Source organism: Diachasmimorpha longicaudata, chromosome 7, assembly GCF_034640455.1.
Source record: "Diachasmimorpha longicaudata isolate KC_UGA_2023 chromosome 7, iyDiaLong2, whole genome shotgun sequence".
Classification (NCBI taxonomy): Eukaryota; Metazoa; Arthropoda; class Insecta; order Hymenoptera; family Braconidae; genus Diachasmimorpha; species Diachasmimorpha longicaudata.
In genome coordinates, this window is record NC_087231.1 from 6,021,402 (window position 1) to 6,034,802 (window position 13,401).

The 13,401-nt window shown below is 37.5% G+C and overlaps 1 protein-coding gene across 1 annotated transcript in view; it reads right to left on the reverse strand.

Moving 5' to 3' along the window:
- Positions 1-13,401, reverse strand: part of LOC135164484 (tyrosine-protein phosphatase Lar) — a 284,343-nt gene that overhangs the window by 214,673 nt on the left and 56,269 nt on the right. Inside the window, exon 2 of the mRNA XM_064124877.1 lies at positions 8,342-8,371. The gene's annotated coding sequence lies outside the window, so the exon portion shown is untranslated. The remainder of the gene's footprint in view (positions 1-8,341; positions 8,372-13,401) is intronic.

A 13,401-nucleotide genomic window follows, 5' to 3' on the forward strand; every position in this document is an offset into this window, starting at 1 on the left:
TTGCAAAGAAACTGTAATTTACGTGAAACATACATCATGTTTTACGAATGTGGTTTTCAACGAAATACTGACGGTAAAAAATTTCCATGTAAAAAAAATTCCAGTGAATACTTCTGTAAAAACTGAAAAATTGAAGATTTCTGCCAAGTAACATAGTTAGTTTATTGTGCAGGAATTTAGTGAATGCCATTCATGATTCTATGAAAAAATCCGAGGAATTAAAATCTTGATTCCATTATTGTAGAAAAATTAATGGAAAATCACATAAACGAACCTGAGTTCCCTAATTTTTCGAGGAATTGCCTTTTCCTTGTTAACGAGCTCTTTCAACCTCGTTAATTGGCGCTTGTTAACAGACGTTGAATTATTGAAATATTGTGTTTGGCGTTAGATAAATTGTTATCCCCGAACAATGATACAATACTGAAATAGCTCCGGTATTTGCGGAACCCAGGCATCGAGAGAAATATCTTATAACGAATGTTCTGATTGCGAAATTCAATCAATCAGAGAACAAAGAGACAAGAGCGTAGAAGTTAAATCAAAGCTTGCCACCTTCACCCTCATTTTTCTATTCGAGACGTATACATACAATCATTTAAGGGGATAGAAATGGCAGGGGCCGAGCGGCAAGAGGAATCGAATAGAAATGGCCAGGAAGAGAGTAGAAAGTAATTGTGGACTTTCGTGAGTCTTGAAGGATTTTGAACGAGCACCAGAGGAAAATTGGTAGAACAAAAACGAATACTTTTTCTTCCTTCGTTTCCTGCTTTTCTGTGTCTCATTCCGTGTTCTTGTCTTTGTGAAAGGAATCGCTACAAATTAAGCCATTTAAATCCTATTTAATTGGCGATTTGCTAGTCAAAGATATTCGTACACTTCTTTCGGCGACACCCCTTCATTATACTTCCGCAATAGTATGGACGACAAGGACACCTAAATACTTTGGTACTTTTCCCCCAGCTCAATATTTTTAGTTGTCTTATTCAAGCCCAAATTACCACACATTTAACAATTTCCTTTTTCAAAAGGTTTGACTTTGAATCTTCACATTGAGCCATCAAAAAACAGTTCGAAGATGAGAAAAATTGAGACAGTTGACTTCTGGACAGCGTAAATATGAATGTAAAAAATCTACTATCGACAATAGTTGTGACTATTTCCATTCAGAACTGTCCTCCTTAAAAATTCATACCAAACATCAGAATAAAAAGAAGTAAACGATTAGTGATCTATCCACCGTAATTGATGGGGCTTTATAGTGACCAATAAAAATAAAGTTCACGTGCCAGGAATAGAGGTAGGTGCGCCCGAGATGTGCCATAGTATAGCCAAAGACATACATACAGGAGTGCCTCTAGTTTTCTTCGTAGTTTTAGCACGACTTCACGACGATTCTCCACTCGCTTTCTCCGTTCCCATAGTTCTCTCTCATTCTTCTCTATATTCAGAGGTGTGCCTTAGAGTGTTTTACTTCCGACGGAAGAACCAAGAAAAATAAAGGAAAACTTAAAGTTGAACTAACGTACAAGGTATAGCAGATTTATAGTGGTACGTCAGTGATGAAACTAACGATGTGGTAGAGCCACTAGCGTGTCAAAAAGTACTTGATTAATAACAGGGTACGTTGTTACCTTCTCCGTCTCACCGTTTTTCCTGAATGAGATTCTGGTCTGGGGAAGGGCAAGGGGTTGGTTGAAAAGGGGGCGATGGCTGGGGGAAGAGAAGGGACAAACATTGTACGGATGTAATGGATGATCTTCAACGAGTGGCAAACAACAACACGTCTTGTACACCGTTTATCATATTTCAACGGGAAATTGTCTTTCCGTGAGTTTATTGAATGTGAATATATGAATTCCATTGGTTTGATAATTGGAGGTCACCTCATAACCATATAACTTCGTTGTTGGCTAGCTTCCCAGAAGTCTACGGCAGTGCAGGTCATACATTCTCTCTGACTTTTTCCCCCAATGTTATTTTTTACAACCCTTGGACTAGCCAAACTCCCGGACTTCCTCTCCCCCGTCTCCCCGACCCTCGCCCAATACTCGAGTCTTATCAGGTATCTCACGGGTTTTTTTTTTTACTTATGACGATAAGACCCTTTTAACGAGCTTTCTGAGAACTATCGTAAAATTTGAAACGAATGAAAAGCTCAAAGACTCTGCAGACAAAGCATTTCTATTCTTCAAAATGAAACAGGAGATTATGAACTTCATTGGGGGGTGAAATTTTTTCATAGAAATAACTGCCAAGAATTCAATGTAGATGGATAATTATAACAATGGAAAATAAAATGAATGTTTGCATTTATGATTGTTGTATACAAAGCTTACGGGACTGTTAGATATATATACTTTGTCTAACGTAATCCCTTTGTGGACGACATGCGGGGAGTAGAGTAGGGAATAAAAAAAAAAATAGGCGAGTACGTAAAAAATGTACTTGGGCATTTGCACAAAGAAGAAAAAAAAGCTCATAAAATAAAACTGCAGGAGATCAAAATAGAGGAAGAGTTGTGCTCACGAAAGGTTTGGGACGGTAGGCAAAAACGAGAACGAAGAATGGTCGAGTATATAACGCGTGATAGTATGAGTTGGTGGTTGGTGGTGCTTAAAAACATGGAGAAAACCTCTCAGTGTAGGGGAAAACATTTAAATGCCGTTTTTATTTCCCTCGTCGTATTCGGTTACGAGACCACATATCATACTGACAACAAAACAACTTTCTCCATATTGTGGCTAACAAAAGAGGAACTATATTTTATAATTATCTGTCTGGCATTTGTTTTGTCTCTCGCTGATACTATACGAAGTAATCACCATTCATTAGACATTGCAATAATCTGAGTACGATTGGCCGAACTAATCGTCAAGTCTGACTACTGAGTTCAGCCAACATGTGAATCGTTACTCAGAGAAAAGAAGTTATTTTCGTTTCAGGGAGGAATTTCTCGTGAGATTTCGGATCCTAAATATATGAGATCGATGCGATTATATATTTTATTCACATGTGTCACTTGTACACGAACAATGGGGCAGAATGGCGTTCTTCAATTTCAATATGAACGATGGCAAGAACCAGGATAATGTACTGCATTAAATATTGAATATTTCATCGAGGATGGGAGGGTAAATGGTTGGCATTGAGGGACGATTGGTATACGTTTGGATGGTACAAAAAAAATGACAGTTATATGTCACTCGAAGACGAAAGGTAAATACGACTGCAGATCCGGTTAAACTGACGCGGCGAAATGACCGCAAACTAGCGCCGGATGTTTATTCAGAATGCCTGGCTATGACTCTGAACACTACAGTGCTAGAATCATGTTCATTTTGGGTGAATGGCCATTTCTCCAGTTGGTGGAATTTCGATGGAGCGTACATTGTGAATGCATATAGGAATAAATTGCGCAAATCATCCAGTAATTGCTTCATGCGACCGCAGTCACAACTGTATTGTCAATGATTATTCATTGTATTATATATTCATCACAGTACAGCATGGGTAGTACTGAAATACTGCGAATCTACCGCATATCATCATCGGTAATTCGTTCATCGTATTTATACTAGTGGTATATTCACCAAAAATACATTGTGAGAATGAAACAGTATATAACCTACATGATGCTTTAACAGTAAAATACGAAAACGGATAGCTTTGTACGATGTCATTCGCATTGTTTATGTATTGCGCATGATTGGATAAAATTCATTTAATAACAAATTTACGGACAATTTGAATACATCAAGTATTAATCTACAAATGAGAATTAAAAGGGATTTCGTATGCAGTTGGAATTTGAAAAAGTTGGAAAAGGTCATTCATATTGTTACGGCGGTATTCGACTCTCTAAAGAGACTAATTGATGCAGTAGATATTTCCGTACTAGTCTGACAAGTTGAAAGACCCCATCGCACGTATATCCGAAATGTATTCTCTGGTAATCGTGTTATGGTCAACGAGGACAGAACTGTCCTTTTTCGTTTACTATTTTGGAATTATTCTAAATAATTTTTTTGCCAATTTTCAATTTCTTTTCAAACGATTTCGACAAGATGAAAGTTACCACGAGGAACACGGTAATTTTGGCCTAATTTTCCTTTGAATTTTTTTTGTTCACGTAATGAATGAAGGAAATGTAATTAGTCAAATTCAGTGATTTTCCTCGTCATGCGATCAGGCGAAGGCAGTTCACCGGCCCGTGCTGATGTCTCCTCATTTTCACCCATAAAGTCTGAAATTTAATTTGAATATTTTTCCAAAAGAAGACTCCAAAATATTCTGTGCATATTCTTGCATATACCCATCGAGCTAGAGAATTGAATAGACTGAGAAAACTCGAGAGGCAACTAATATTAAATTTGGATAAAATTAACGCACGATAGTACAGTAAAACCGTGACTGGAATTCTCGTAGCAGATTTGTTGCTCGTTCCAATTAGCTCTGGGACTACGTTCACCCGATTCCTCAATCAATTTTGCGGAACACTGGGTCACAGATGCCGCCAATTACGCTCTACCAATGGGTGCGCCATCTTTTTACAGCCTCTCACTCGGTTTACTCTCCCCATACCCCAATCCATCCGTCCTCATCTTTCCCCTCTCTTTTTTTCCCCTCTTCTTCACCCCTCACTTTAGCCACTCTCTACACAGCTCGCCCAGTTGGTACTGAAGCGCACGTGAGCAATATGGTTTTTCCCCCGTTGCACCCACCTCAACCGTTTTATCCAAGAGTCGATCGACCAAGCGGAAAACTATTTCCCATCTTCCCCTATATATGAAGCAACCTGGAGGCTGCTGAAATGCCAGCTCGACTCAGCCATTTTCATGGCTTTAGGACTGAAGTGAGATAATTAGTTAATTTAAATGAATAAATAACTCCATCATTTCAATGACACGTTAAGAAACGAACAAGTAACGGATGGCGAGTGATAAAATGGAGGGAAAAGGAGATTTGGAGTTGAACAAGGGGATCAAAACGATTTTAGTCGGACTTGAGGATAAGCCCGAATTCTTTCAGCCTGTTCATATTTGTATAATATATAATATATGATATATTATAGGCGATATATAACATATAATTTATAGTATATAATAGTTATAGGGAATTTCAATAAGTGGAATTTTATGCAAATTATTTATGACTAAAAATGAACGAATCCTCGAAGATTGTCGATACTGCCGAGGGCGCACTCAATTCTAGTTTACAAAAATACATGATACATAATGTGTAATGGTTATGTACCGTTAAGGCGCTTTGAGCGCACCAAAACAGCAAAGGAAGATAGAACAGGATTACTTCGATTTTTTTAAATAAATCTTCTTACTGGAGTGTATTTTATACGCCGAATAGAAATCGAGATGAAAGAACCTGGAGCTGATATTCATACTGCATGAGGTAGAATAAACTTCAATCGTATGCATGTGAGGATTAAAATGTATATATTATCGATTGCATCCTGAGCGTGCAGTGTTACATGGGAAGAAATAATTATTTCTTCTTTGAGATGTTTCTAGTACTGATGCAGCCAGAGAGGGAAGAAATGAGCGAGGAGGGATTATGAGACGAAACGAGAAAGTTTTGTGAAGTAAATATGAAAAACTGAGACGAGAGACAAAAATAAGACAATTTTGAAAACTCCAGTCGCTTTCAACAGTTTTCTTGGATTTTTAATTATTGAAAGAACGACCGGTATAAAAATATTTTCATTGCGAATGTACCTGTTAATGAGTAATTTGGTTTAACAAATTTTTGGACATTTCATTAGCTGAATATCCCTCGATGGAATTTACATGATTTATCAAAATGGTAGAATCAAAAATGTAGAATTGGGGAATATCAAATATTCAATTAATTAATCATTGAAAATTGAAATTATTCTTTTATTAGGCGACTGAATTATTCGGTAAATGTTAGCGAACATTGATTCGGTGTAATTCAACAATTCGGTAACAGTTACCGAATGGTGTCAACGTATCCAGCGAATTCGTCTATAGGTGCGACTATTCCTGGATATTATAAATGGAGAGAATTCCGATGGAATGGAAGAGATTGACCAGTTGAACTTTGGATGACACTGACTGATGTATGTAATGGAAAAGTTTGACATAAATTTTTGGGAGTTACCTCAATTTTTGATGTCTACTCTTAGTCTTAGTGCTGTCGTTAGGCGATTGCAAGTGATCTTCAGTTATTTATCAGCTCGTTGCATATCGGATAAAGGATGATTCACCGGGATTTGTCAATCTATTAAATTTTGATTTTCCATTGAATCTTTAAGCTGCCGAAGTGTCCCATCTTGTAAAATGCACAGAGAAAATATAGGAGAATTATTTGAGAATTAAGTAGCGAAATTTGATTTGAGTTATAAAAAAATTGCCTGAAATATTTTTCAGAAATTTCCCGGAGACATTCGGGCAACAATGACCGGGCTCATGGGTGAAGTTGGTTAATTGTCGAAGTTGGTTAATTGCTTTAGGTACTAAGAAGTTATTCATTGGTTAAAAATTACTAGACTGGAAGGATAAAGTCTCTTGAACGTTAAGAAGAATGTCTCCAACCTAGAATAAATATTCGCAATGGCATCGTTACTCTCTTGCTATTTTTGTGGATTAGACAATTTGGTGACACAGTTCAACTCAGGTCAGTTTCACTGACGGGGCAGAGTTAGTTTAGAGGTAGCAAAAGCAAAGTGAGTTTTGTCGAAAATAATTGAGGAAAGCCAATAGAAACTTTTAGTGTAATGAATATTGAAGGAAAACGTTCTAACATTTTTAATCCATTCATAGCAGAAAGTAAAATTGCAGGAAAATTATTTGATCTCTATTACAATTAAAAATCGAATGTCCCAGGAATATATCAAATAAATTTAAGCTCATTCTCTCCGTGCAATTGACCTCATTCTTCTTCAATCTAAAACATTACCATTAAATCGATATTCGTGTCGTACCATAGCATTTATCCTAATTCCTATTCCCTCCCGGCAACCTTCGAATCAATCACAGAATTTCTATTTCTTCCATTATTTTCCATTGTACGAGTTAAATTTGAATGATGACAAAGCTTCCCTTCGACACTAAAAATCCGAACCATTTTTGTCTTAAGGGTAGACAGCCAGGGTATTTGCTTTCATCACAGGCAAGGGAAATAACATGGAAACGATAGTGTTAGTATAATGATAATGCTCGTTGTGTGAGTAGTGACGCCCACCATTTTAGATCCTCACCGTAGTACAGCTTGCTCGGCACTCCCTATTAAATATGCGGTGGAAAATTGGATTTCAAATTCTTATTTCCTACGGCACGTATCTGGTGATGCCTCATGCTAGGCATTCTACATACATAGGTATCCCCCACACATACATGCGAATAGTTGGTGTTTTTTTCCAAACTACCTTCGATCGTCCGTTCTCATACTTTCCCCCCATCGTACGTTTGTTTATCAACCATTTTTCTCTAACAAATATTTATACACCAAGTACATCTCACTCACTCCCTCGACCACCCCTCGGGCTATATTTTCTTTCTCACATACAGAACAAGGAGTGTTACCATGCCTCGGGTTAAATACCGATGTCAGTATTGTTGGGGTACAGTGGCAATGCTGACCTAACAGCTTTAAATTTTCATGCTGTGTACTCACTGGAAGAAAAAGCTTACACCGAGGCCAAACGAGGCACCTCGAGGAAAAAAGTGGAATAAAAAAAGAATGAAAAATACTAGAGATTCTTGTGCGCGAGAAGACTCAAATTGGGGGTAGAAAGAAGGAGGCAAAAGACGTAGTACAATGTTAAAAGTTGAAGTGAGAAAGAAAATTGGGACGTTTTCTGCATGTAATGGAATTCTCTCTAGCAAGAGGGTCGTATGCTGCACTTGTTCCAGAACCTCTTCAAACAAATGAAACGAATGCATTCTGTAGAGATAAGCGCATAAATATTATTTTTTATTCTCTCGGGTTTTAATCGCATCGGTCAGATTCTGTTTTAACGGCAAATAAAATAAAATGGAATGAGAGAATATATCTGATATATTATTTTTTAAAAACACATACCTTTTTAGCTACGATATGAAACAGTGAAATTTCAAATATTACGGTTCCCTGTGGAGGAAAATCCTGGGATTTTGTTTTCATCCATGAAAAATACATATTTATTTAAAAAAAATACTAATGGAAAAAATTCAAAGGGATTGAAGACTCCCGAGTCTCTCATTTTGTTGTTGCGGAGGGATATTTCATTTGAAAAGTGTTCACTATGATAAGTATAGGAGAATTCTTGAAATTTCGTATCTACATAACTAACTACTTAACTTAAATAACTAAAAAATCATACCTTTTCAGCAGAAGAGCCCGACAATTGTTTCTGAAAAAATAGAGAATATATTTATTCATTTCTTTGTTAGGAAATTCATTTATTACAAAAAAAAAATAGAATCTCTGGTCAATTTTTTATGTTAAATGAATGTGGTACCAACGACCAAAAGAAAGTCAGTTTTTTGCGCTAGTTATTCATGTTTATATGATTCAATCCATAAAAAATGTACCTCAAATCATCATCACCCTTTGCAATTAACAAAAATCTCCCCAACGGCCGAAGCATTATTATTCCTTCTGTCCAAAATTATCATACGTATTATTTTTCAACGTGGCCTAATGCCAATAGGACGAAGCCATAAATATAAATTGAATCACCACTATTAAATGGCACATTTCACGAACACATCAATGTGAATACGTAGAGCTTACAATGGCGATTAACGGAAATCATTATTACCAGAGCTGTAATCAGTAATCACACTGCGCATTGGCGGCGTATCAATAATTGCTGGAGTTGTGGAGGTCGGCTCGAAGTAGATGATCACCCACTGGACCGTCAATACATTAACGAGTGCGATGGGACATCATGTATTGACGCTAGGACTGTATGTATCTATGAATATATATATATATATATTTAAATATATATATGTAGATAGTTTCGGCCTGTGGTTTCTCCTACCGCCACCGAAAGTTTCCGAGTTAATCTGACGTATGAACTTTCCCTGGGGCGACCGTTAGACAGCGATTACGTTGAAAATTGCAGCGTTAACCGCTAGGAGAGCAGTGGAATGTTCACATGGGATATTTCTTGCGCGTGCTTCATTGAAAATCCCGATTCTGGCTGCCCTCTCACTCACTACCCCTTGCCACTTCGAATATCAAAGGGCTGTTTGGATAATTTTATATATTACAAGATTATGATGAAACGTCAGAATGAAGTCGATTGGCGGGAAAGTGTGTATTCGAAAAGTGGAAGAGTGCTGATTCATGGTGTTATTATCTTCAATACCGAGAGCATTCTTAGATCATCAATAAGGCTCAGATGTTCTTTGGGGACTGGGCAATTCCCTGCTAGGGGCCTAACAGGGCTTCCCGGTGACGTGGGAAAAAGCAATTTTGTTTACTATTTTAAATTGTTGTTTATTTCAGAAGTATTTTTGATTGAATATTTTTCTGCGTGTCCTGAAAATTAGAAGAGAGATTTCTTTAAAGTTTCCTCATGTTTCATTAATTTCTCCGGAGTTCTTAGACTGAAATGCGCAGTTCACCTCAGCCTGTTGTGTATTATTTATTTTTGTTAATTATACATCATGCCACTCTACTCTATTTCACCCCATTCTCCCACGACTGTAGTAGTATCTAGCAACCATTGCAGATTGTGTGCGTTGGTCGTGAACAGCTAATTTCAATGAGGAGGAAAACAATAGTACGCATGTACCAGAGACTGGAACAAACGTAAAAGAAAGAAATAAAAAGAACAGAAAAAACGGATAAACGGGAATGGAGAACTAGAGGAGAATGATAATTCCTCCAATATCCTCATCACCACGATGTCATATGATTTAATCGAGTACTAATGCCTTCATCGTGATTTCAACAAGTGACTGACCAATTAAAAATTTTATCATACCGACTGAACATATGACAAGATAGTTAACGCTGACGAGATAAATTGTTAATTCAATAAATAAATTTTCGCTTTGGCTTCCATTGTCACTACTCTGGGAACAAATTCTCCCTTGACACATGTCCAACTTAAAAAAACAAGATATTCCCTTCAGGATTTTGCACCTCAGAGATAAGTTTTTTGGGTCAACTATCAACTCAGTTACGAGCCGGCAATTTGAACTATTATATCGTTGACTTCTTGACCACACGAGCCAATAATTGGTACAATTTCCCAGCCAACTTCACCACAATTTGCAACCATATGTGGAAACCCATGAAAATCTAATATAATTGGAGAGGTTTTTTCCACTCACATTTTTTTTTGTAATATACCCATTGCCATTGGATTCGAACTGCTGTGCTTTGCGACAGCTGCTGGTGTTCGTTACTACGACTGTTTTGTGGTTGGGAAAATGGTATTTGTACCTAGAATATTCGTAGAATTATTACGGCTTACAGAACAATACGATCTTGTAGAAGCAAGTTTCTTGCTTTCAAAATTTAATGATCATCTTTTTGCGTTCGAAATGCAAAGTTCCATCGCTTGAATTTTAACTCACAATTTATCACTAAAAACAAAATTTTGCAAAAATATTTGGTGTGATACGTAATAATTCGTAAAGTTTGGGGGAAGAAAGAGAAAAAATATCAGAATAAGAATTAAAAAGTGGATTTTTTCACAAGGGAATTGCGCATTTACTATCACCAATTACTATGTTCATTTATGAAAAAACAATATTTTTCTTCGTTTACTTTCATTCGTAGAATAATTACTCGCGCTATTTCGCCCTAAGGCATCGTCCCCAGCTTCGTTCAAGTATTATTCATCAGTCAGTATAATTTACCACAAACATAATTCATCATATTTGATAACATCTTGCTATTTAATAAAACCGCCGCAAGTCCATCTCGACAATGATAAAAGCGAGAAGTATTCATAGCTCGAGAAAATTCTTCATAAGTTTACGAAAACTTTTGAAAAGTAGAATACAACCAGAAGTTGAATCACCGCGGGAGTCCAATGAATTGCTCACTTTCTTGAGTTCATTTTGTGTCTTGAAACAACAAGAAAAATTTGATTTCAACTGGTTGTATCTCCAGAGAGAGTCGAGCATAACAGTTGGTATACCATGAGAATTCTCGACTGATAGGGTTTCCTTCTCTCAGCATTCACGTTTCGCATATCGAAGGGCTCGAGTAAATTCCCTCGAGACATCGTCTTGGGGCAGGGAGGACTGTTGGTAGGGGCTGGAAGCCCCAAGTATAATTAATAACAGCTAGTAACAAGCTCCCTAAAACCCCTGGATGCCACTCCTCCCCATTTCACTCCCACTTTCCTCACCTCGAGCTCATCCTCTCATCTATTGGAGCAGTAGAATTATGCAAATAGGATGAGGTAGTTGTTCAAATGTAGCAGTCATCAATAATAACGTGAGACGTAACATTATTTCAGCCTAAATCCCGTAATCCTTCGAAGGTATTTTATTCAGCTGTGTTGAAAGATTCATTATTCATATTAGCAACACAGCAAATGTATATTCAACTTTTACCCTCCATTTATTTTTTTTCTTTTTCCTCATTCTGTTCTCCACAACCGGTGTAATCACAGATGGTCCCTTCGTAATGGTAAGGAGAAGACGAACGAAAGCTGGCACGACACTTTCTATAAATTAACAGTGAAACTTCTTAATAGCAGACGTCTTTATATAACTTGGCCGACTTATAATGACTTTGGTTAAACATTGCTGGAAAAGCCATAGAAAAGGATAGGATTCATTCTACGGAATTGGAATAAGAAGTTTTTCATCGTTTCTGTCGATTGTGGTAGCCGTTTCATCGGACGTGGTGAGAATGACACTGGCACACGCGAGACCTATTATGTCAATGGAGCCTGGCTCTTCACTCAGCTTCTCTTATTGCTTTTCGTTGAAAAGAGAATGAGAGGAGAATGTGAAATTGATTGTAAAGGGAGTGAGGTAGCATATAAAATCAATAAGTTCCATCTGCTTGGTAGGGAAGTGGAATCAAGGAGGGAGTTTTATCAAGTTATTCGTCACGACATAAACTGATGAGTTTTACGTATATTGATATTTCCCTTTCACTTATAATAATAATAACTAATTGGTCCTATTAGTGCAGCTGATAAAGTTGAGCCAATGTTCCTCTGCATCGGCTACCGGTCAATGCCGCAGCGCTTCAGGATGTTGATTCTGCGCTTGACCACCAAATGCAGCACCCAATGAACCAGATCATTCATTTCCTTACTGCCCTGCTTCGTGAAGCACCTATTTTTCCCTCTGGACACAGTCTGGGCTGGCTGACTGCCTCTGGCTATAGAATCTCTGCTATTGCATCGATCATCCATCAAGTACTGAGGACAGCCAACTCTGCATACCTGGCTGAGCTTTGCGTGGCCTATATCTCCACCAACCCGCTCCTCCGGATACTAGCTCAGGAAACCCTGATCGCCTCTAGCTATCAGATGAATACCTTCAAAGGTGCTCCTTCACTTTCTCACCCGGAGACTTGCTCGTCTGTATCAAGGATTTTACTTCATCTGGATCCATCAAGTACCAACTGGAGTTGGATCTTCGTTCACGATGATGTTTTGTCTTTATTTTAGTCTCCTTCGTACTCCTCGTGGTCTCTACCTGACTGTTCCCTATTCCCTGCCGGACCTACTTGGTCCCTTATTACTTACCTCCGCTTTCAGTTTCCAATTTTTTCTGATTAATTTCTGTCCGATCGTGTTTGCGTTGCTCTCTGCATGCTCCTTTGTACTTTATTTAATTTTGTTCACAATAACCTCATCATCTTGTGAAGACAGAGTTGTCTAGGGATCGGTAAACGTTATCAGGAAAATAAGAAAGTAATACAAATAGGAATAAAATTCATAGAGTGGATCACAACACAAAGGGTCGAATGGATATTTACTAATGGAATAATTGTTTATTATTTTAATTTCAATTCTTAGTTCATTATTTTATTTCTTCAATTTTTATTTCAGTCTACATTCGGTTACTTTCAATTTCCCGATGGCTATTCTTTTTGTATCATCTCGAAGGAAAATTATCAGGGTTTCGGAATAACCATTCGTTTAACAGTTTTCGAATTTTGTTTGAAATCAATAAATCATTCGACCAGTGAGAAAAAAAATACCATAATTCAGGAGCAATAATGGAGATGAAAATAGTCCACAAAGAACGTGTCACATTGTGACACCACGATAACCGGAATATGTCGGTAATTCAAGCATAGTTTAATGGTTTTTTAGCCTCAGGAATTTCAGTTCTGGAGATTTGCTGTCATGCTGGTGCTTTTTTCATCAATATAGACTCCTTTGTTTCTGCCCCATTGGAAATATGCAGCGAACAGTCTCTCCAATCGATTTTTGAATAACTCCCG